This window comes from Ambystoma mexicanum, chromosome 11 (genome assembly GCF_040938575.1).
Source record: "Ambystoma mexicanum isolate Mex_15411 chromosome 11, UKY_AmexF1_1, whole genome shotgun sequence".
Taxonomy (NCBI): Eukaryota; Metazoa; Chordata; class Amphibia; order Caudata; family Ambystomatidae; genus Ambystoma; species Ambystoma mexicanum.
In genome coordinates, this window is record NC_090934.1 from 1114502167 (window position 1) to 1114525487 (window position 23321).

General features: G+C 43.7%; 1 protein-coding gene across 13 annotated transcripts in view; it reads left to right on the plus strand.

The window, feature by feature from the left end:
• The window catches only part of TMEM266 (transmembrane protein 266), an 818009-nt gene that overhangs the window by 31976 nt on the left and 762712 nt on the right, over positions 1 to 23321 (plus strand). For 8 of the 13 annotated variants that reach the window (XM_069624431.1, XM_069624430.1, XM_069624437.1 and 5 more), the window contains one exon: positions 19571 to 19765. The exons of 4 other annotated variants lie outside the window; for them this stretch is intronic. The gene's annotated coding sequence lies outside the window, so the exon portion shown is untranslated. Of the gene's footprint in view, positions 1 to 19570; positions 19766 to 19950; positions 19980 to 23321 lie in introns of those variants that run through there. One more of the 13 variants, XM_069624436.1, reaches the window with a different exon arrangement.

Genomic DNA, 23321 nt, shown 5'->3' on the forward strand with positions numbered 1-23321 from the left:
ATTTTGAGCTTGAAAGTTCCTAGATTAGTAGAAAATGCAGTTCAGAACTGTCTTTGAATCACAGACCCGATCACGAAGTGCAGAAGCGTTTACAGACACATCCTCATGCCACGTGGGAGGGCATGGCCACGTGGCACTGTCCGGAAGGTCCGCAATGACTTCAGCCGGTCACGGACATCGACGGATGCAAATACAATGGAAAAAGTTGAGAAAAGTGTATAGAAGTGTTAAAAATTATGCTAAAAGGTAGGAAATGGCAAAGCTTTAAGGTGAAACTTTGTAAATTGGACAAAAATGTTACTATATTGGGGTATGTATGATATTAGTAAGTTGTAGGAAAATAGCATGCACTGGTAAAAACCATGAAATTCACTGAAAACTTTGGTGAAAGGAAGTTATGGTTAAGTTGCACTAATAAACCTATAAAATTCACTGAAAAACGTTGTTAAAGGGACATTATGGTTACAAGTAAAACCGAAAAACCTCAGGAATTCGCTAGTTATGGTAAGCTAAGCAACCATAACTCACGCACCCACCATGCACTGCTCAGACAAACACCCAGAACATCAAAGATGACATCACAAATGGCATAATCGATGACATCACAAAAGACATCACATATCCTGGGAAGTTATTTTTGCTTGGGGACAGTAAGCAGTTTAAGCACTACTAGGAGGCGCTGCATTGAACACATGACAATCATACTTTGAAGGTGTATATCTAGGCCTCCACCCTGCAGAATATTCATAAGTTAGTTTCATTAGGATTTCCCCTTAACTAATTGTTAACATACATGGAACAATTAGTAGTAAGCAGACATATAGAACCATTTGTTTCTTTTATATGTGTGATGACTGACATAAATCTTAGTTTCATTCTCTAGTCATAGTATTTGCTTCCCACTTACTAGATGCTACCTGTCCTTAGCAATTATTGTGTGTACGTAGCCCTTGGCTCCAAGTTTAATATCATTCAAGCTCCTGATAGTCTTGGGTGTATAATTCAACTGATGAAATATACCAGGTAAGGAAGGAATACTCTACCTCTATTGTCCATCCTGCAGCTATTGCCTATATTCATATATTTTTAGATTGCAATATTATCCACAGAAGGTCTGTAGACAGTTTCTGTTTCAATACGTACATTTAGTGATACATGGACTAGTTTATAAGAGGCCTACCTATCACCCTTCATATGTTGGTATCAATACCCTATATACAACCCTTGGTAAGGACTTTCTGTCAGGAATGTTACAAATATGTGATGTCATCAGTGATGATGCCATTTGTGATATCATCTTTGATGTGCTGTGTGCTAGTCTGAGCAGTGCAGGGTGGGGGTGCAAGTTATGGCTGTAGGTATTTTGATTCTGGGCCGCAACTATATTGTCCCTTTAACAAAGTTTTTGAATCTGAATTTCAAGGGTTTTTATTAGAGTAACTTAACCATAATGTCCTTTAACAAATACTATACACATCCACGCATGCCATGTCCGACATGTTAACGAATTGCATTTTCATGACACATGTTCCAGAAAATGCAATTTGTTATTATTAATGAAAAAATGAAACCGGGTCAGCAGGGGACGATGTTAAGGTGTATGCGAACAAGGGTGTAAAAAAGGTAAGGCGTTCGAAAAGAAGGGGGCAGGTTCGTGAAGATGAGTTTGTAAAACCTCATCTTCTCGAGACTTCCTCCATGACCTTGGGGCTGTGGTGTGGTGGTAGTGCGTCAAAGCCTGGGTGTAGTATACTGTTCTGTTTTGTGTCATCAGCAAAAATGAAAGGAATATGACTCCCCAGATTCACCCCTTAATTATGCTTAAATGTGGTCAAAACCTTCTAACCGATCCTGACCCTTGTGAAAATCCACTCCCTGCTTTGTCATTAATACAACAACCCTTTGGAACCTACATTTCAACGAGTTCTCAATGTCTCAATACATTTTGAAACCTTGCTTTTTTTAAAGTACTTGAAATGAGGATTCATTACGAGGTTGGAGGTAGCCTTGCAGGTAAGAATGCTTTTCAACATCTGATTGACTTTTTAAAATGGCGCAGGGGTTTGGCAAAACCCGCAAATAATCCTTGAAGTGATGGCCATCCGCAATCTATATGCTATCCAATTGCTTAGTGCACTGGGTCTTTCAGCAGTGTACTTCCCGGTGCGAAGAAAGACCTGAACAACCGAAATACTGGTATTCATTTTCCAAATATATTTATATTTATTTAAGCAAGCATACAGTTCCACATAAGCTGTACCTCCTGGTAATAACCTCATGTCCTGAAGTAACAGCCTGAGCAAAGCAAGGGCTGTACAAAAGGTGGAAGGCTGCTACCAGGTGGTGCATTGTCGGAATGTGCAGCCCTAAATCTGTCCCGTACTGTGAGGAAAATGGGGGGGGGGGAAGAAAAACGAGGGTTGTGCGTTTCTGCCAGCATCAGGACTTTTGGATTTCAGACTAGGGGGATGGGCAAGGTTGACATGGGGAAAACTGAATCTGTATGGGACCTCGTGGACGAGGGAGAAGCACAATGTGGAGAGGAGAGCAGGTTAGGAGAGACTAGGAAACAAGTGTGGATAGAGAAAGTACGTTGAGGAACAGATCAGAAGGAAAGGTCGCTGACAGAACCTTTGACCGCGTGGAGCATGGTCTTATCTTGGAAAATAAAGCTTGCGTTCCTCGCGTCCTGATCAGACAGGAACCATTCCCAGGCTGCCTGTTTGCATTTTACAGTATACTTCTGTTGATTCATTTATTTTGCCATTATTATCTCTCACCCATACTCTAGACATGTTTCGCGTTTCTACAGAAAAAAAGAACACATTTTTCATTGGAAAACACATTACTATTCTGAAAATGTGGATTCTTCTTTAGCTAAATTTCATACATACATTGGCCACAAGATGGTTCTTTCCCGGTACAGAAATCCCAGAGTCTCCCCGAAGGCTTTCAATTATTCCACTGCGCAGTTCCTTACTCGCAATTTTGATGTAATGTAATCAATGGGTTAGTAAGTACACTGAACAGTAACATTGATAAAAACCAATGTAAGGTGTTGAGAGATTAATGGCAGTATTTTGCTTGCTCTTGATAATTGATGCCACAATTAGGAGAAGGGTCATCTTTAAATTTTATTAGCGCAGTAAAAACTCTTCTGTGGATCTCAGCTGGATATTTTCTGATGATTGACAAAGTGCTGACTTTCTACTTTTAGGAGCAATCTAATTTACACTGCTATGAAGTCACCCGTTGTAAATATTCCATTAGACTACCTATGACATTTATTCGAATACATTGGGCCTCATTACACGGTAGAAGGTAACCATGCTGCTATTAGCGGCATGGCTACTCCTTTACCGCATACCGGGTCCGGGTAGGCGGTATGGGGACTTACCGGGTCATTCCAACCCTGGAGGACCCAGTAAGTCGTTTTTTTTTTTTTTTTTTTTTTTGTACCAACTGCTCGATATGATCCATTCCAAACAAGAATTGAAATCAAACAACTGATCAGAAAAATAAGATTGAAACGATTCTTTCAAGATACCATGGAAAAAGAAACTGGGAAATTCACGGACCTCCATCCGGCTTCACAATTTTTTCCTCCGAGTGAAAGCAACACCTCAGAGTGTAACACTTTTGAACAAGCACTCATCAAAAAAGTGGAAATAATGGAAAAAGAACACAAATTTGTACATAACAATTACAGTAAAGCAGAGGCCTTAAAAACATTGGCCAATGATCATACAATAATAATTAAACCAGCAGATAAGGGAGGAGCCACGGTCCTAATGGACATACACAATTACCAACAGATGGTCAACACTCTGGTACAAGATCAGACCAGTTACAGAATTCTTCCCTGTGATCCTACTCCATCTCTACGAAGATTGATTGCACCTATCGTAGAGGAGGCACTCAATGAAGAACACATTAACGAAAAAGAAGCCTCTTTCCTCACACCAACACATCCAAGGCTGCCAGCGTTTTACGCACTACCAAAGGTGCATAAAGGAATAACCCCCATACCTGGAAGACCTATAGTATCAGGAATCAACTCGATCCTGGAACCCCTTTCCCAATATGTAGATAGATTTCTACGTGACAGGATCCCCAAGATGACATCCTACGTAAAAGATTCAACGGCCATACTAAATCTGCTCACTACTCTCCCTTTTGATGGAACCAACCAATGGCTAGTAACAATGGACATCGAGGCACTCTATACCAGTATTCCCCAACAGGAGACAGTGGAAATGGTAAGAAGAACCCTGATTAATGACCAGAGCCTAACTCCAGGACATGTGGGCTTCATCACAGAACTTGCCAGCATAGCCCTTACTAGAAACTTTTTCATCCTGGAAAACGTATTCTTTCAGCAGATTTCCGGGACAGCAATGGGCGCAACCTTTGCGCCCAGCTTGGCGAATCTCTATGTTGAACATTTTGAAAAGGAATTCGTATATGAAAACACAAACCCCTATCGGGACAAAATAAAAGTCTGGAAAAGGTACATCGACGATGTCCTTATGATATTTGAAGGGACTGAACAAGAACTCACAGCCTTCCATCAGTGGCTGAACAACTGTAATGCACATCTGAGATTCACCATTGAGGCCAACAGGACAGAGACACACTTCCTGGACCTCCATATCACAAACCAAGGAAATGAACTGTTGGCACGGGTCTATAAAAAAGATACTGACAGCTGTTATATTGTAGTAATGAATTCCTATCACCCAAAAGCCCTGAGGGACAACCTCCCTTTTGGACAATTTCTCCGATATCGCAGGTCATGTACAAGATTGGAAGACTTCAAAGAACAATCTGGAGCCCTCAAGAAACAACTGATTAAAAGGGGCTATCCGAAAAGAATCATTAATGACGCATGCAAAAGGGCAAGAAATATACCGAGAGAAATTACTCTCCAACAACACAAAAAAGATGAAAAAAGAGAAGAAATAACTGTAGTAATGAGCTATTCCCCCATGTTCAACCGCATCAAAAAAGAAATAAAAAAACTTTGGCCTATCCTGAACACAGGCTCCAGCTCCTTGGCTCTACCGTCCTTTGCCATCAAAAGACGAAAAAACCTAAGGGATAGTCTGGTCCACACTATGAGAGAACCAAGCAACAATGAGTCGGAGAACACAATCTGGGGAACTAACAAACCAACGGGACACACACCATGTGGAGGGTGCTCAATGTGCGCCCAAACTACACGTAGCACATCCATCGAGATCGGATGGCATACACCATGGCAACAGAGGAGTTTTACCAATTGCAAATCCAAAGGGGTAATTTACCTCATCACGTGCCCATGTACACTACGATACGTAGGCATGACAACGAGAGAAGTAAAAACAAGACTTATTGAACACAAATCATGTATTCGCACAAAAAAACTGACAGCCCCCCTTGTGAACCATTTCGTGGAAAAAGGTCACAAACAAGAAGACTTCACATGGACCATCTTGGAAAAATTAAACCCACCCAGAAGAGGTGGGGATTTTGGAAAAATGCTTCTGAAACGAGAACAACTCTGGATCTTTAGACTCAATACAGAGAAAAATGGACTCAATGAGGAAATCCAGTGGAACAGCCTGGCTCTGATGAAATGAAGATACTGTTCAAAAAAGAGATGAAGAAACATGACAAGAAACCCCATATGGGACTTCATCTATTGGGGATACACCTGTAAAAATGATAATATACATCCCCTACATATGTGGAACCTCCTCTCCGCAGTCAAGTGGTGCTGAGGCCCCGCCCGGCGCCCCCGCCTCAAAACATAATCACCTAGCTACCCAAGTAAGGAATCACAATTACGTCCAAGTCCCTTGCCCAGCACCCTTGATGAAGACAGAAGGCAAATGCATATGTAGGTGGTATAAACAAAATATGGACACTGCTTAGAATAACAAATTATCTTTGCCTTTTTCCGTTTTTCAAAAACCAAATAAGGGAGCGATACCACTACGACTTAAAAAGGATTGCCGTAATAAATATAGGAGTTAAAATAAGGCTGCTGCACCAGCTTTTTACAGCCCGCTACTAAACCGCCTATACAATAATGTATATCCCTTAAATGTAACTCTAATCACTCTAAGATGGCCCCCAAAAACGAGGATCATCAACAGTGAAAATGGCCAACGTATAAATGCCGCCGTTGCCGAGCAACGGCTGAAAAAACAGAACAACTCTTTCGGCGTCTCACAGACACCAGCAAGCATTCGTGACACACGGTGAGTGATCTCCTAGTAAAAACCCAAAACAGACGGTACCAGGCATCCCTATAATCGCATCACGATTTGCTTATGATACAGCACTACGAGGTCTCGCGCAGGCTTTTTCTAAAACACACCTTGCTAATGTCTTGTAGGACCGGAGAAACGCAAGACACAAAAAAGACCCGGCTGTCAGCGTCTGCATATATAAGGTAATCACCAGCTACCTCTCATGTCAAATTTAGCCTAAAATAGCCAAGGACTGTCAAAAAATTTTAGCATATCAATTCATTTGCATAAAATCAATAGAAAATACTAGAAAAAAACTTGAATAACCATTATGACCCCAAGATCTAAAACCCAAATTGGTTTGTTTTCTCTTAGGTAAAAGGGATGATGCTGTCTATGTCCCTCCCATACCCTTGATCTCATAGAGACAAGACAAAATCAAGGTCCTGAAGAAGATGATCAATTAAACTCATCGAAACCGGTCGACCATTTTTTTTAACTAAGGATACCCCAAAAACCAACCGGGGATACCCTGTGAACAACACTATATAACTTTACTCTATGGACGAAATTCATTGCTTCCTTTTTTTAAAAAAAAAATTCTTTTTTCTCTACGAAAACCTCACTCTTGAAGACTCAGCAAGTGATTTATAGACTCGGGGACCACACACTTCTTATGAAGGTCGAATAAAAAGGAAAAAATAGTTCCTCATTGAAATGTGACCCCAAGTTCTTATGAAATAACACAACTGTCTTTGAAATGGGCAACAGCCCCATGCACCTCATGCCTAAGAACAGGAGCCCCCATACATTATGAGGAACCTTCTGTGAAACCGATCCTCTAAGGTCACCCATTAAATGGTACCAAAATAAGGATCAGCCTCCACACTGAAAAGGTGGACCCCAACAAGTGTTCTTGTGTGATAAAACATTGTTTCGAATAACACTTCGGGAAAAACTGTGAAATCTAATTCAACGTCTCCCGGAATGTGACTTAGTAGGACCCAGTAAGTCCCCATGCCAAATACCATTCCCCATTCGAGCCCCCACAGGGCTCAATGGGAATGGGGAAGGAGCCAATAACGGTACCGCAATTTGCGGTACCGTTATTAGCTCTGAAGTCCCTTAGCGGGTCCCGTCCTTAACACCTGGTCAGACCAGGTGTTAAGGACGGGACCCGCTGAGGGACCTCATAGTAGGGCGCTAAGGGATTACCGGCACAGGTGACCTTACCGGTGCCGGTAATCCCTTAGCGCCGCCTACTGTGTAATGAGGCCCATAGTTTAATAAACCTTTTGGGATTCATATTGCTGTCCTTGGCCACCCTTCTTTCATTACTTATCTTGCATGATGCCCTTTCGTATACTGGTAGTGTTTTTTTTATTACATATTGCTCTTGTTTTATCAGGTGAATCGGGCATCTCTTCACACCCCCCTTGGCACTATTTTGGGCCCAATTGATCTCCGGTAGATGCCAGTCACATCCCTACTGAATGCTGTTTATGTTTCACCACTAGGTATCTCCTTGTATTTCATCCGAATTCATTTGCTGGCCTGGCTACACATGCACAGTTTCATATAGGCGGTTCTCTGTAAAAGTAGTGGTTGCAGAGTTGAGGGCCCTCCTGAAATACCTATGATAGATTGGTGCCTGGGCGGTGAAACCTGGAGTCTCGACAACTGGGGAAATTCCTAATCAACTGGTTGACCCTTAAATCCATATGTTCCTGTTACCCCCTGTCGTGGGACTGCATCACACACCAAATGACTGTACAGGACAGAGCCAGTATCCACTCCGACCTTCTCTTTATTCCTCCATTTCATTACTGCCCGTTTCCTTTCCCTTGCCCCTCCCTTTCCTCCTTCCTCCCGCTCCCTCCCACCATTGCATGCCCTCCTTCTCTTAAAGGTGGCCCGTCCTTTAATCACTCACACCTCCCCCGCACTTAACATGAAACTTCCAGCGCTATATCTGTTTGATCAGCCGTTGGGGTCTCTTTGTTGTTCAGTGAGGTCTGTTCGGCGGCTCATGGGTATCGCCCGCGTTTCCTCGTTTTGGTGCTTAATGTGTCTCTCCTATATCTGTTCCTTGCCTCTCGACCGTTTCTCCTTTCATTGGTTCAGGGTCTTCTAGGTATAATTCGTGGAGGATGGAGGCTTTTGGCGTCTTTTCGCGGTGGTCCTTTCCCGTTGTTGGCCCTTCTTCTTTGTCCCCTGTGATTGGGAGGGGGTCTGCAGGGTATGTCCTCTCTTTGGCTTTCCTTATCTCTCCCACGTCTTGCTCAGGTGTGTGGTCCTTCATCTGGGTGATTTCAAATGATCTATAGTGGATGTTGATGAGGGCGTGCTGTAGTGCCGTGCGATGGCTGAGACGGCTGTTCCCTATGGCGGGACTTGGTATCATGTGGATGGTGATGGGTATTCTGCGGTCTCTCTGTATTGGGTCACAGTGTGACTGCTCTTTTGGCTCTACCGCCTATGGTGTTCTCCACTGGACTGCATGGGCTTGGGGTTTGTGCTTCTGCCCTTGGCTGGTAGCGTCGCCCTGTGCCGACATCTGCTGTGTCCTCCACATATCCCCCGTCCCCCCGGTTCGACATCTCGAGAGGTCCTGGGTGGTCGTGTTGCTCACCGTCGTCTCGCAGGACAGGTGATGTTCGTGTATAGCGTGCTGGTCCAGGTCTTTATTTCTTTGGGTTGCATAATTCTGGGTGGGTGGGGGGGAGGGGTGTTCATACCTGCTTATACTGGGTGGGTTGGTGTCCATGTCCGCGATCCCTTACCTGGCACCTAGGCGTGTCATCGGCGGACTTGGGTGTCTTACTTGGGCTGGTGGTGCCCGGGTCCTCCAGTGCATTGGCCGGTCGTGGGGGCCTTCTGGTTGTCTGGGCCTGCTTGGTGGTGGCATGGGTTGGCCTGCAGAGTGTGTAGGCGTCTTTACGCTGCATGCCGCCTGAAATTGACCTTCCTGGCCACATCGCCGGCATCTTCGTCCGGTAGCTGGGCATGGTCATCTGTGGGACCTCCCATCCGCACCTGTGACATTGCGTGTTGTTCCTTGTTTGTTGCCGTAGGTTTCTGAGTCCTCTTCTTCACCGTGGTCTTGTAGGCCCAGGTCGTCCCGGCTGTCCTATTGTGAGGGCCGCAATGTAGTCACTTTGGGTTTTATTTTCAATGATGGCTGATTGTCTGTCCACTCGCTCATGCGTCTTTGCCAAGTTGAGTATCTTTTGTAGGGAGAGGGGCTTTCTGAGCAGATGTTTCCTGAGTGTTGATGAGGTACACCCTTCTATGATCCTCAATCGTATTGCCTCCTCATTATTGAAGTTGGCGAAGTCGCAGTGCTCTATTCTGTTCTGGAGACAGATGACAAACTTCCCCCACGGATTCGTATGGACGTTGCACTAGTTGGCTGAATGCGTAGCGTTCATAGTCCTTGTTGGGGTTTATTATCAGTTTGTTGTTGAGTGTGGCGAGAAGGCGTTGATATGTGTCTCTTTCCTCCGTGCGGATCGTTTTCATGATCCCTTTGATGTCTTTTCCTGCCCCATTGGTGAATATGGCTGTTTTGTTTGGCAGGTCACTGTCTCCTAATGCTAGTATGAAGTCCTCAAAGTCTTCGACCCATTCTTCCCATCTTTGTCCTTGGACGTGGCGCGGGTGTAGGGTGAATGGGTTGGGTTTCTGTAGGATAAGGGCGTATGATGCCAGTGTAGCAGTCCCAGGTGTCTGGGCACCTGCATCAGCTGTACTTTGCCCGTAGTCCGTCATGTTACTGGTTTTTGTGTGGGCTAGGGCGGGTTTCTTTGATGTGGTTGTGTGGGTCGCTTGTGTGGCGGGTTGGTGTTGGTTTCCTCTGCCAGCATGTTCTCACTTGCTTTCTTGCGTAGCTGGTGGTGGTGAGGTTTCACATGGTTTTCAGGCCTTGATTGTTGCCTGCTGGCTGTTGGCGGGTGGTGTGGTCCTTATTGAGTCACTTTGATGGTGGTGGTGGAGGGTGGCTTCTCCGGTCCTCTAGCTGGCTCGTGGTGTAGGCGCTTTTGATGTGCTTTTGGTTTAAGGGCGACTGGTGCACTTGGCGCAGTGTCCACTTTCCAGGGCTGGAGCGGTCTGTGCTATGGTGGCAATCTGTTTCACTGCAGTGGTGTGGCTCCTGACGGAGGGTGCTGCTCACGGCGTTCTCCTGTGGGTCTGGTAGCTTCCAGGACGGGGTCCTGACGAAGTGCTTGCGTGGGCTCGGGTAGGTGTACCAGTTGGTGCTCTGCTTGGCTTCCTTGACCTCTGGACATACGTTTACTTTGATGTATTTTTTTTTGTGTGCAGCCAAGTATGGAGTGACTGTGAGTTTGGGAGGTTAGTTTTTGTTCCCGTGGTTCCACTGTTGTGGGAGCATCTCTGCGCTCTTGGTGCAGCGTTCGTTTGAACTATTTATTTTCCTTTTTTTGTGTGTGCCTGATCATGTGTTTATAAATTCTTATTAGTTCCTTTGGGGCCTCTAGGTGGCGCAGCTTTCGTCTTCCCGGTAGCGGTGGGGTGGGGGAGGTGCGGTCCTCCTCGTGGTGCTAGCGTGGCTCTCTGTTCTGTGTGCAGTGGGGGGGAGGGGCGCGAGCCTCTCGTGGTGGTGGCGCTGGTTTTTGTTCACTGTGCGGCCGTGTGGGGTGAGGGGGTTGACTCGTTACCCTTTCGTCTCTCTGTTTCTGGGCCGCCTTAGTCTTCGGTTGGCGCTTGTCCCACGGCGGCGTCCTTCCTCTCCCAGAGATTTCCTTGCAATATGCACTGCTGGGCTCCCTTACCCTACAGGCGTACTTCTCACCGTGTTGTGAGACGGTCCGGCGGGCTTTGTCCTATGCCTATTGTACTGCAGGCATCCATGCTGCTCCTTCTTGCTGCGAGCTGTAGCTCTCATCCTTCCTCATGGTCCGTCCCGTTTCTGCGTTTGTTGGGCCTTCATGCACCAACGGCTCCTCTCAGAGCTGCCGGGCTCAACAACCCACCTCTGCTCCAGGCAGCTGTGCCTGCCGCTTCTGTAAACCGTTGATGCTTCACTGCTGTGTGCTGCTGGGCTCTTTGCCCAATGTGTTTTCTCCTGCTGGGCTCAACTGGCCCACCGTTCTGCTGGGTACTCCAGGCCCCTTACCCTTCCATACCTCTTGTCACACGGCTTGGGTCTTCATCGGCCTCGTCGCCAGTTGTTGGCCCCTGCCGTGGGGCTGCATCACACACACCAAATGACTGTACAGGAGCCAGTATCCACTCCGACCTTCTCTCTATTCCTCCATTTCATTACTGCCCGTTTCCTTGCCCCTCCCATTCCTCCCTCCTCCCGCTCACCATTGCATGCCCTCCTAATACCTGTCTTTATTTATTATTTTGATTTATCACTTGCATTTTATTGGATGTGTTTTTATATAGACTGTCTTTTAAAAAGAAACAATTGGAGATACCTACAGCTGCCCCTGATATGCAGAGGGTAGAGGCCAGTGGTCAAGGAGAGAAAAACCGTGCAGGTGAACCACTTTCATCTTAGATGGAAAGCGTTAGGAGTTTGCAATACAGTGTTTGTCGCTGCACAGTGTACTGTAAAGTAGCTTGCTCACAGACCGAGGTCAGATTGGTGCAGAACATCAGTAAGTACAGTATTGCACTGTAAATTCCCCAGTGCCTGGCAGCAGAGGCAGCGGGTCTCATACTGTGGGCAAGGGTGCATAGTGTGTCAGCCAATTTTACTAATGTTGATTATAACTGATGTTACTGGAGAGGTAATGCTGAAATAAGACAAGGAACCACACTAACCTACAGCAAGCTTACTGTGCAATACATGATTGTTTAGAAGTCAAGCTGCCAGTGGGAACAGGTACAGAACAGTTGGGGAGTGGGGAAGGGCAGACGGTTGGCATCATATGTCATGGGGCAGTGCTGCAGTAGATACTTATCAATGAACTGCTCCCCCACAGCACCACCTTCTTCAAAAGCTGTTTAAGCTGAACCTGCATCCCCTCCCTCACTGCGTCACACCTGACAGAGCGCAGTGCAGTGCCTACCTTGTGAAGTGTGAATTGAGACCCTCAAGATGAATGCCTGCATAACTTTGCATTCAAACAGAAAACAGCTACCATTGTTTGGGAGATGGCCGGGGGTCTAACCAAGAAGTACACAAGAAGCCAGCGGACACTACCAGGTGCAAGCAGCGTATAGCGATGATGTGCTTGATATTCAGCAAGTCCCTGGCCTCTGAGCTAAGCACTTAGAAGCAGCACTTGCTCTTCTTAAGGATCATGTTGCGCCAGCTAAGGAGCAAGTGGCAACAATCTGCATGCAATACATCCACTCCTTCACCAATCACCCTAGTACCCACACTCTCTCATTAGCCCCCTTTCCACCTGAGTGGACTGCTGCTCCGTGGTCCTGCCCAGGTGGACCTCTCCTTGGATGCATGCATACTCATGTCAGCATGTTTATAGTTATTAGAGGTCAATATCTGAAATATCTTAATGAATAAATATCTGCAAATCAACCACACAAACAACTAGTTTGCTCTGTTCATAGTGACAAACTGGTACGGGGATAAACCTAGACCTACAGGGCAATGAAAAATGTTCACCTCAATTGACAATTTTAGCATTACTGATACATGACATTACTACTATGTGCAGGCATACAGTATGCATACTGAAGCATGAACAAAAGTGCCTGTGGGTTGGGAGATGTTTTGAACTGCAACTGTCATCGGATCTCCTCATTGAATTTCTTGGTTAGGGCTGATTGGAGTAGAAGTGCTAAACATAGAAAAGGGACATTTCTTATCTGAATTTGTGTGGCCCAGGGATAACAGAGAAATTATGCTTAGGACCACAACGCCCATCAGCTCACCAGACAGAATGCATGTGTCTCACAGTCCGACTGGAAATAAAAAAGGTAATGGCCATTGTCTAGTAAATCTTAGTGAACACAACGTTCACCATGTAACCTCTCCCATCCCGAAACTGCTATACGGTAAATAGAAAGTGCACATACCTTCAGTGCTGTTATATCTTCTGTGTCACCAGAGATGAAGAATTGGGCCATCAGTTAATAGAACGAGTTCTGCCCAGGTTTAAACTGGAGCGGGTGCCTCCAACTTAAAAAAGAAATAGTGCTCGTCCTATTGGTAGATGGACGAGTAAAAGGATTCAATTGGAGGTCTTTGTAATTCCGCAACATAAACAATCAATGTGTACTATACCTTTTGGAACAAGGGTGAAAATTCTGCATTAGTGTTGTGGCTATTTGGTACTGTAGTGCACTGTCGAAAACACAGTCTTATACTACAAAGGGTTGCTGAACTGGTGGGATGCAAGCCATTGGCCTTCAAGCGGACCATTATTATAGGATAAAACATTAGAAAAAAGTCACCTTAACGTTGTGTGCTGTGCGCCCTACTACTCGGTGCAATGTCTACTAATTAATTTAATTTTAATACCATTTATCTTATCACAGAAAACATAACATGAGTGATACTGTATTATTGAGCCCTAGAAAGAAGTGGAGTTCTACAGTATACGGTCTACCATGAGTCCAAGAACTTTTTTTCCAATGTTCACCATTCCTTGAACATAGCACAATAAGCCTTCTGTAAAGTGCTGCTGGGCCAGCCGGGGAAAGCAAGATCACGCAATGGCTTCTGTTATTAAACTGTGTGTGAGAGCCAACCCACAGAGCAAAAGTGTGTCCCAACTAGCTGCTAAAATGCAAACTGCTAAGCGAAACCATTCTTTACTGCGGCTCAAACGGGTCTGGCATATCAAAACGCTGGGCCAGATTCAGAAGATCTGCACTGGAGCAAATCGGGAGAGGCCCTGAACATCTAAGATCTGCTCCTGCTATCTCATACCTGATTCACAAAGCCTAAAACCAGAGCATTATTATGCCCACCCAGACTCTTATCACTAAACAACACATGTATTTACCCCTTATGTAAGTTATGGTTCCTGCCAGCAGGTGGGCAGAGAGAGTTTTCTATGGCTGATCCGTGACCAGTGTTCCTAAACCTCTCCAACATTGCTGCACAGGCTGCAGCATACCCCCTCAGGTGTAGGCAGCGCAGTGTACATTTGGCACCACCACATATCAGTTGGATGCCCTCACCCCACAGCAGCTCGACCTAAAATCAACTGAAAGAAGTTAAAATAAAGTCTTGTGAGCTATGTAACGAGAGTTGCTGTGATCCCTCAGCAGAACATGGAATCTACTGTGTACTGAACTGTTGGTTGTACTGGCTTGGTAGTAATTAAATAGGGCCGGGGAAGAGTTGATCAAATCGAAGGTTTGCCTCTTGAAGACTGATATGACTTGGGTTGTCATTGCACGTTACGCTGGTGCTTTCCAAATCAGCAAAATTAAAAAAGCAGTGTGATATTTTTGTTCTATAGTAATTAAACAGTGCAACAACTTCTGGAATGGGAACCTAAAAATAGCGTTGTTTGTCAAGGTCTTCAAACTTGTTGATATCTGGCATTATCACACAGGACACCAGACCTGGCCGTATCTCACCGCAAGGGTAATTGCGGCCCCAACATAGGAGCATGAGCATACCTGGTGAGCCTCTGAAATTGTTTGTGGAGAGGGAACTAAAAAGCAGTGTTATATGCCTGCTCCAAGCATTGATAAGCTTCAATTACCTTATTCTCTATAGTATAGATCCTTTTGATTCATTAATCAATAGATAAACAAAAGCAACAAAATAAACCAAAATAAAAAACACAAGACCAATTCAAAAAGGCAGAAAAAATAGTCCATAGGCGCCCCTCTGCGAGAACGAACACGGCTAAATGACCTGTTCTTTGGGTTGGTACCCACTCGAGAGTCCGCAGCCACACTTTAGCTCACTGTACGTTTCACAGATGGGAAATACCATTTGCATATCGGTCTGTGTCCCGCCCACATGTGCAGTCCAGCACCAAAATGCTATGGCAATTCTCATCCGAACAAGAGTACCAAAAGCAACCCCATACACGTGTTTCCGCCTTGTTGGGACTGATCAGTGAGGTGGAGTTGTGCCTCTCTGAGCACAGTGAGCAAGGGGTCCACGCCTGGATGACCCTAGGAAACTTAGGGTGACTAAACCTAAATCCCCTAAACAATGAAAAAATAGTCCATAGGCACCCCTTGATTTCAATTCAAAAAGGCATTTGCGTAGAGTTACTCAAACCCAACTCTTGCGACAGCTCCTCGTTCTGAGGCAGGCATCCAAATCACTTCACAACAAACACTGTACACATGAAGGTCACAGAAGAGTAGATGAGTGTTAACACACCCTAATATATCACCATATGTTTTATTTGGTCATAAACCAGCACATGAGCAGTGTGGTTTTCTTCAAGCGTCTCACCATCGCAAGAGTGGAGAAATGCCATGGTTTCTCATTAGACATATTGGCGATGGAAAAAAATGAATAAGTGAACCATAAATCACTAAGTGAGACACCGGGCCTCGTTTCAGGGCATAAGGTGCATCATGTGTCCGCTGGTGTTTCAAATGTCAATGACACATACTGTATCTCATTCACAATATTGTAATAGTGGTTGGCCCCTCTCCATCCAACACAGGGTTTGGAATGCCCTTTTGTTTGCAGTTATTGCAACTAGAATTGCATCTTGCTCTAAAGTGATTTAACATGTTCAGCTATGATTTCACATTTTTTCTAGCTTTTTTTCAATTTTTTCTAATTTAAAATTTGTTTAGTTGAAATTTCAACTTTTTTCAATAAGATGTTACAATCCAAGATGTTGCAATACAAATATGATGTCACAATTATACTTGAGGATTGATGTAGTTGAATATAACGTGAGAACAAGTTTGACATTGCAGTTTTTGCGTCTGTGCTTTTCTGAAGACATGATTTCAGAGGACAACACAATATGAGTGGATCAAACGTGTAGGTGATTGAACTAATTCAAAGAGGTAACATTGACTAAAACAGGTTTGAACATTTCATGAGATTAAAACAAGGCTATTGCGCACATGTTCTAGTTTATTTAGAGCACAATATTTCAATATTCACTTATCTTCTTAGTCTTGATAAGCAAAGGTCACACTAATTTTACTTGTGTCTATGAGTGATTTGTGTCTTTGAAGATAGTTTTTTTTTTTAAATGTCACTTATACCCACCTCGTTTTAGTCTGCATTTGTGATCTTATCATAGCCATAGAATGGTGGCTGTTGAGAAGGTCAATAATAGCACTGGTTACTTGTCTAAAACAGTGAAATGTGCAGAATCCGGCAGTAAATAGCAAGTCTTTCATTATAACCAGCAATATGATTATTAATTGGCAGTAGTAATATTATTCCATGAAGGTTTCATGAGCTCTATGTTGTTGATGCCTTTCTCACTGTTCGTTAACACCCATTTAAGAATTGCTCTCAGCCTTGTTCATTGCTGTACATTGCAAACCTTCCCATCACAATGATTTTGTAGATAGCTGAAGTCCTCTTTTGCAAAAGATATATGAGCAAGATCACTATCCCTTCTAATTGATTTATCACAGCTGCTTCTTTAACCCTGACCTTCATAAGAGTGCAAAAGATTTCTAGGAGACATCTACAATTTTCGGACCTGCAGTGCCCAACAGTAACGCTGAAAAGTCCCTCTCTATCACTTTGCAGTCCAGGATTTTGGTCAGGTCTGATAGATAGACATGCTCTTACACCCCTTCTGTTTTTGAAATATAATGTAAAATATAATAACTCAAAGTTGTGGTGAGAGGAGCTGGGAGATGGGGCGTTTCAACATGATATTGGATCTGAAGTTGGATTGGCAGTCTTTCAGAGAGTGGGACACAGAGACTAGTGAAGTGGGATTGGAGAAGTTCTGAGGGAGTCATGCTCACTGTTTCTGGACAGACATTTGGAGGGATCTTCATCCAGAAGCAGAGGAATGTATGTTTTATAGTCCTCTGCAACTACTACAAAACTAGATAACTTGTTTGTTGGATTGGGACAGGAATATTTGGTGTCCTCTTGTATCAGTCCGATTATTGCGTGCTCCGATCATGACATGGTGATATTAATGGTGGCCATGTTAAATCTGCCTATAGGTCCAGGCGACTGGCAGTGTAATGCTAGGCTCTTGTGAGAGGGCAATTTTAGTGAATATTTGACAGAGGAAATTATCATTATTTTGAGTCCAACAATACAGGCGAATACCCACATGTATAGTTTGGGAGGTGGCACGTGTCATTTTCTTTAAGGGACCTGTGAAAAGATAAAAATAGCTTTTTTGAGCCGAAAATGATAAATAAATAAATGCAAAATGCATTTCCCTTGGAAAGAGACAGGTCTGGAGATCACATTACAGAAATTCAGATGAAGAGCCAACAGTTAAAAGCACCTTTGATGGAAGAATATTTTTAAATAAAGCTTTGGTTTACAAAATAAAGTTTTTAGGAGAAAAGAGATAAAGCAGTTACAATTTCTTTGCTAATAGGCTTAGGATTCAGAGCTGAAATAAAGGGGTGCAGATGCTTAGATCAGGCACAGGAGATTTCTCAGTGTTTCATACATTTTCTGAGAGCTCTATATTCAGAATCCGATTATGTTTATTTGGAAGTTGATCCATTAAATATCATGGACAACAGCCTAACAATCACTTAACTCATATCATATCAGCAACTATGACAATGTATAAAAGAAATACTAATAAATGCCATTAATAAAATCCATTGTTATCATAAATACAATAAATAGACATTATTTCAAGCCAATATTAGAATCTACATACTACCTTACCTACTTTGCAGCATAACCCCAACATAACTAATCAATTATGATCCATGAACTAGCCAAATGTACCAGTGGCTACTAGGATGTTGGAATTTTAATATTTCTTGTTTGAATTCTCCATGCCTTTGCCAGGTAATTCGACACACCAAAAATAATAGACTCGCCTCACAAGAACAGCATAGAAGAAGGGCCTCGGGTAATTTTCATTCCTCTGCACATAACATCGGTCCCAGCCATGACCTCCTCATTCTCATATATCTGGAACAAATCAATTAAAAATGCAGTTAGTCTTCCTTGTTTGCAATACAAGACAGACAATAGTTCCAAAATGTTGGGCCTTTCATCCATTTAGAGGTAAAATAAGCGAGCGGTAAAATACCAAGTCTCAATTTGACATATAATGTCCTAGGGAGGGAGGGCTCAATGAACTCTAGATGCCACTCAGCCCCCAGATTGTCTCTAATTTCATTTCTAAGTAATGACATACCATATTACTAGTCTGATTTAGCAACAAAATGAGAAATAGTCAATTCTCCTTCAGCATTATTATACCAGAAAGGTATTTGTTGCGGTTCGTACCAAATAATGAACATTATTTTCAACTCGACTAACATGTTTCTAAGGTTACTGAGCCAAGGTGTATCCCTAGCCTAGCCCATTTTAGTGAAACAAAAAGAGGAGGACCACAGTTTCAGCCAAAAAAAATAGAGGTCTCAGTCTGGCCTCAACCTTAATGCCCCATACTCCCAGCTCTAGTCTCAATTAAATAATTGGTATACTCTGGGTCAAAGATATATGGGTCCTCAAGACCAATGTTTTGCTTGTTCCATTAGGGATAGGACACCGAGACCTCCGCTTCTGCACTATACAAGGCGGCACTGAAAATCTGCCCTCAATAAATTTCAAAGGCTGGCAAAACCACTCGGCCTCCCAAATCATTTCGAAAAGTTAAGCAAGGCACCCCACTGCCTGGAGTGAACTACTGAGCTCTTATGAACCTGTGTGGACAATTTACCCAAGCTACAGAATCAAACTCCAAGCTAGTTAAAATGGGCCTCTTTCAAAACCTTTTCTTAACATAAATAGATATTAACATTAGGTTTCTTCATCCAAGAGCTATCTACAAACTTTGTCTTGATGCTGTTGATTGTCAAATCCTTGAACCAGCAGATCACCTCAAATAGATCAAGCTGTGTTTGTAAGCCAGAAGGGGTCTTCAAATTTGAGATCATGTCATCCAGGAAGAATAGGATTCCTAACTCCTCTGCTCTCAAGGCTAGGGGCCTCAGCTTCAATTTTATATTAACGTCTAGATGTCGAGGATGATACAAGTAATAGATAGACTATAAATATATTGTAGGATGTGTCTTGTATTGTGTGCACCAATGTAGGTCATGGAATGTGATGAGGTAGCCTGGAACCTCACAGGACATCAAGGTTCCAGGACTGACAGTTAAGGACTCAGGATGGGAGATCTGACTAAAGAGGATGTATATTACTTAACTCCTGCCTCCCTTTCCTAACTTGCCCTGAAACTTAATAAAGACACTTTCCTTTTATACTTATCTGCCTTCAGCGTCATCTCTGCTACGTGTGCCTGTTACCAGAACCCCAATACTACAAGTTGCGATGAGGATGGTCCTTGATGTGAGTCCAGAGATGGCAGAAATGAGTCCAGAGGTGATGGCGCCCGTGGCGCAGGAGAAATAAGTCCATGAAGTTTAGACAAGTGAAGAATATTGTCCAGCAAATTCATCCGGACATCACACAGGTACTTTCACCCGGGCATCATAAAATTCATCCGGACATCACACAGGTACTTTCACCCGGTCACCAATTCATCCGGGCATCACACAGGTACTTTCACCCTGTCATCATAAAATTCATCTGGACATCACACAGGTACTTTCACCCTGTCGCCAATTCATCCAGGCATCACACAGGTACTTTCACCCTGTCATAAAATTCATCCGGACATCACACAGGTACTTCCACCCTGTCACCAATTCATAAGGGCATCACACAGGTACTCTGCTACGTGTGCCTGTTACCAGAACCCCAATACTACATATATGTATAAAGGCACGATGAGAAAGGGTTGTTGCAGGGAATGTGTGTATTTGCAGAGCCTGAGTGTGCCTAAATTGACTAAGGATGATAAGTTATTATACTAGGTGTTCCGAATCTATGTGATCACTGCGACCATCATAATTACGACGGCCGAAAATGCCAACTTTTTATTTTTTATTTGTTTTTAACCCCCTTTACACCACACATAAATATGCAGGGGGAAACCCCCCCCACCCATATTAATATTATATCATATACCCCCCACACATATATTTGTGGTTTAAGGGGGGGATCTAAAAACAAAATGTCTACATTTTCGACCGTCGTAATTGTGAGGGCGACATTTTGGGCCATTACCTGTGTTCCTATTAGGCTGGGGTTGGGCAAGTTGTATTTATTTATGGATAGTAGAGGCACTCCATAAGGGGGGGGGGAGTGGCGAGCCAGTTTATGAGGATATGAGCAAAGTTGGACATCGAGCAGGGATGAAAAGCAAAATAAAAATATAAGAATCGGGTGGCCAAAGGGGCAAGTTCTGCACACACAAGAGGAGTATGGTACAAATATACACAGTTTCAAAATTATGTGTCACTGGAGGGAGTGATGTGGCCAGTCAGCGAGAAGGGTGATGAGGACAGGGGAGCTCCCTTTTTTGCAAGAAAGTGAAGATTAAGCTGAGCTTTGAGGAGATCCACTGTAGGGCTGGCTTTCATTTGTTATGGGCAGCGGGTTCCGTTGGAGTGAGCAAGTAGGAAGAAATACCGTAAGCGAGAGGAGGCATAGGGAGGGTATGGGACGGTGAGGTCGAGTGCAGAGGAAGATCGGAGGGAATGAGATGATGAGTAAACTGATATACAATCACGCAGTTACTGAGGAGCAAGATCATTGACAGCTTTGTAGAGTAGGAAAACAAACTTGCAAAAAGGGAGCTGTTGTGCATAGAGTGCCAACCAGCATAGTGATGGTAGGTAGAAGTAGGGGAGGATCTGGGTAGGTTAAAGAGGGCGCTGGTAGCTAAGTGAGAACTTTTGTCTAGAGAGCGGAAGAACTAGAGTGGAAAGCCAAGGAGTAGGCTTGAGAAGTAGTCAAGTTTGCTGAGCAGAAATGTGGAGATTAGAGTTTTCATAGAGTGGTGAGTAGGAAGTGAACACATTTTCCATATGTTGAGAAGGTTAATATGAGTAGCAGAGGCAGTGGTAGGGATGAATTGCAGCCGGCACAGGTTACTATCAAAGAGCACCCCAAGATTGCAAGTCTTGGGTGAGGGAGAATGGTAAGTCAGGAAGAAGATATGAGAGGAGAGGGTCGGGGTGTCATTGAAAGCCGTGAGAAAGATTAATTCTGTTTTAGAGGTGTCCAGCATAAGACAGCGGAGAGCCATCAAGTGATGTATTGCACTGAGACAGTTGGTAATCCATTCCAAGATGACTAGTGTGAAATTGAGAAAGAAGAAAACAGTAAGTCTTGCTAGGGCAGCTGTCTAGGTAGGGGGTGAAGAGCAGAGGTGCAAGCACTGATCCTTGCAGGGCACCGACTAGCATAAGGGTGTGTCGGAGGTTTGGAATTCAGAGGGAGTATAAGGGAACATACTTCAAGGTACAAAGGAACCCAGGTGACAGTAGACTTGCAAATCCTAAGGTGCTGAAGAGTGATGATGTTGCCAGGAACTAGTGTTTTTACTGTAGTGGCCCACCTCCCTACTTAACATGGGTGCAAATATATTGTTCAGAGTTTTAGAGCCTAGGCTTGACATGTATTTGCCTGAGTTTAGCCATAAAAATCAAGTTCAAGTTGTCTTTTCTTTTGGCAGTTAGGGAGCTGACACAATCAGGAAGACATTCGTTTTGATTTCATTGCTGGGGCGGAATCGCTAGATGCTGAAAAACCATTTGACAAGGAAGGCAGTGGGCTCCTGTCGGAGGTTTTCTTTCCAAATGGGAATGGGCAATAATTGCAAGTGTTGGATACAGGTCTTGTACTCTGATCTGGTTGCAAGTGTTGTTGTCTGTGAGGTCCCCTTCTGAGGGCGTTCAACCAAAAGCATTTTGGAACCCTATTTACGGTGAAAGGCACTATAACAAATGACAAAATGAAGGAATGCATGAATGAATGATGTTGAAGCGGAACCATTTGGACTGAAGATGGATAAGGCAGAAATTTCCTATTTCACCCCACGTATTTGCTCTTGTGGTGGACCCACTGGCAATAACAATCCAAATATGTGAAGCTATCCAGGATGGGGTTATGGACTATAGGTTTGAGTTATTCGCTATGTCTTCTATTTGCACAAAATTATGTGAATGGAAATCTTTCTATATTTAATGTAAACCTGCAGAAATAAGCATGGATGCCCTTGAAAAATATTATAGAGGAGATCTGAGAGCATTTGCAAACAAGATATCAACAGATAGGAGAAATTGCAGGTTTCTTTTGATTGGCAGAGTGATATCCATCAAGAGGAATTGTTTTTTCTGTTTAAGATGTTAAGGTGATTCTTTAAGGATACCACAAGGTTTGACTGTATTTTCTGTGGGATGGTAAGTAGCTCAGATCACCTACAATACTTTGATATTGCAAAAAGAAGAGGATGGTCTCAGCTTCCTGGGAATTTAGGGAATACTATGTCAGGTGTCTTGACCCACGTTTGAACTATTATGCTACAACATTTCGTGCTGTGGGCTTAGAAAATCCAAGATGGCTGAAAAGCCCACATTTGCGCCAGAATCCAGGAAATCCGCGCAGTTTTTGCGCACACCAAAATGGTCGCCTGACCTGCCACCCACCAGTGCGAGCGTGATGGGCCAGAAGTGCCATGAGTGAAACGTGGTGCCAAAGGAAAAACAGCAGAGCGCTTTGAAATCACATTTGTTTCTCTGAAATGCAAGCTCAAAATGCCTATTTCAAACATTGCAAGATATTCAGAAATCTTACTGAATACCAGCAGACGTCCGGTAGAATGAAGTCTTGTGTGCATATCAAATCTGGAAAGATGAAGAGCCTAAAATAATGTTCATAACAAAAGTGGCTGAGCTGTGGATGTCAGCAGCTTAAGTGAAATTGGACTTAAAGCCACTAAAATCGAAATGTTTAAAATAAATGAGTGATTTACTTTGGAGTGTCACATAGGTTGCAACTGTATAAATGTCATAGTTTTGAACTTAGAATCGGCGTTCTAGCTGCATGTGTCAAAATTGTAAGTTTGATTTGAATGAAGAAAAACTGTAACAAAAGCGACATTTGGCTGAAGCCTGGCTTAA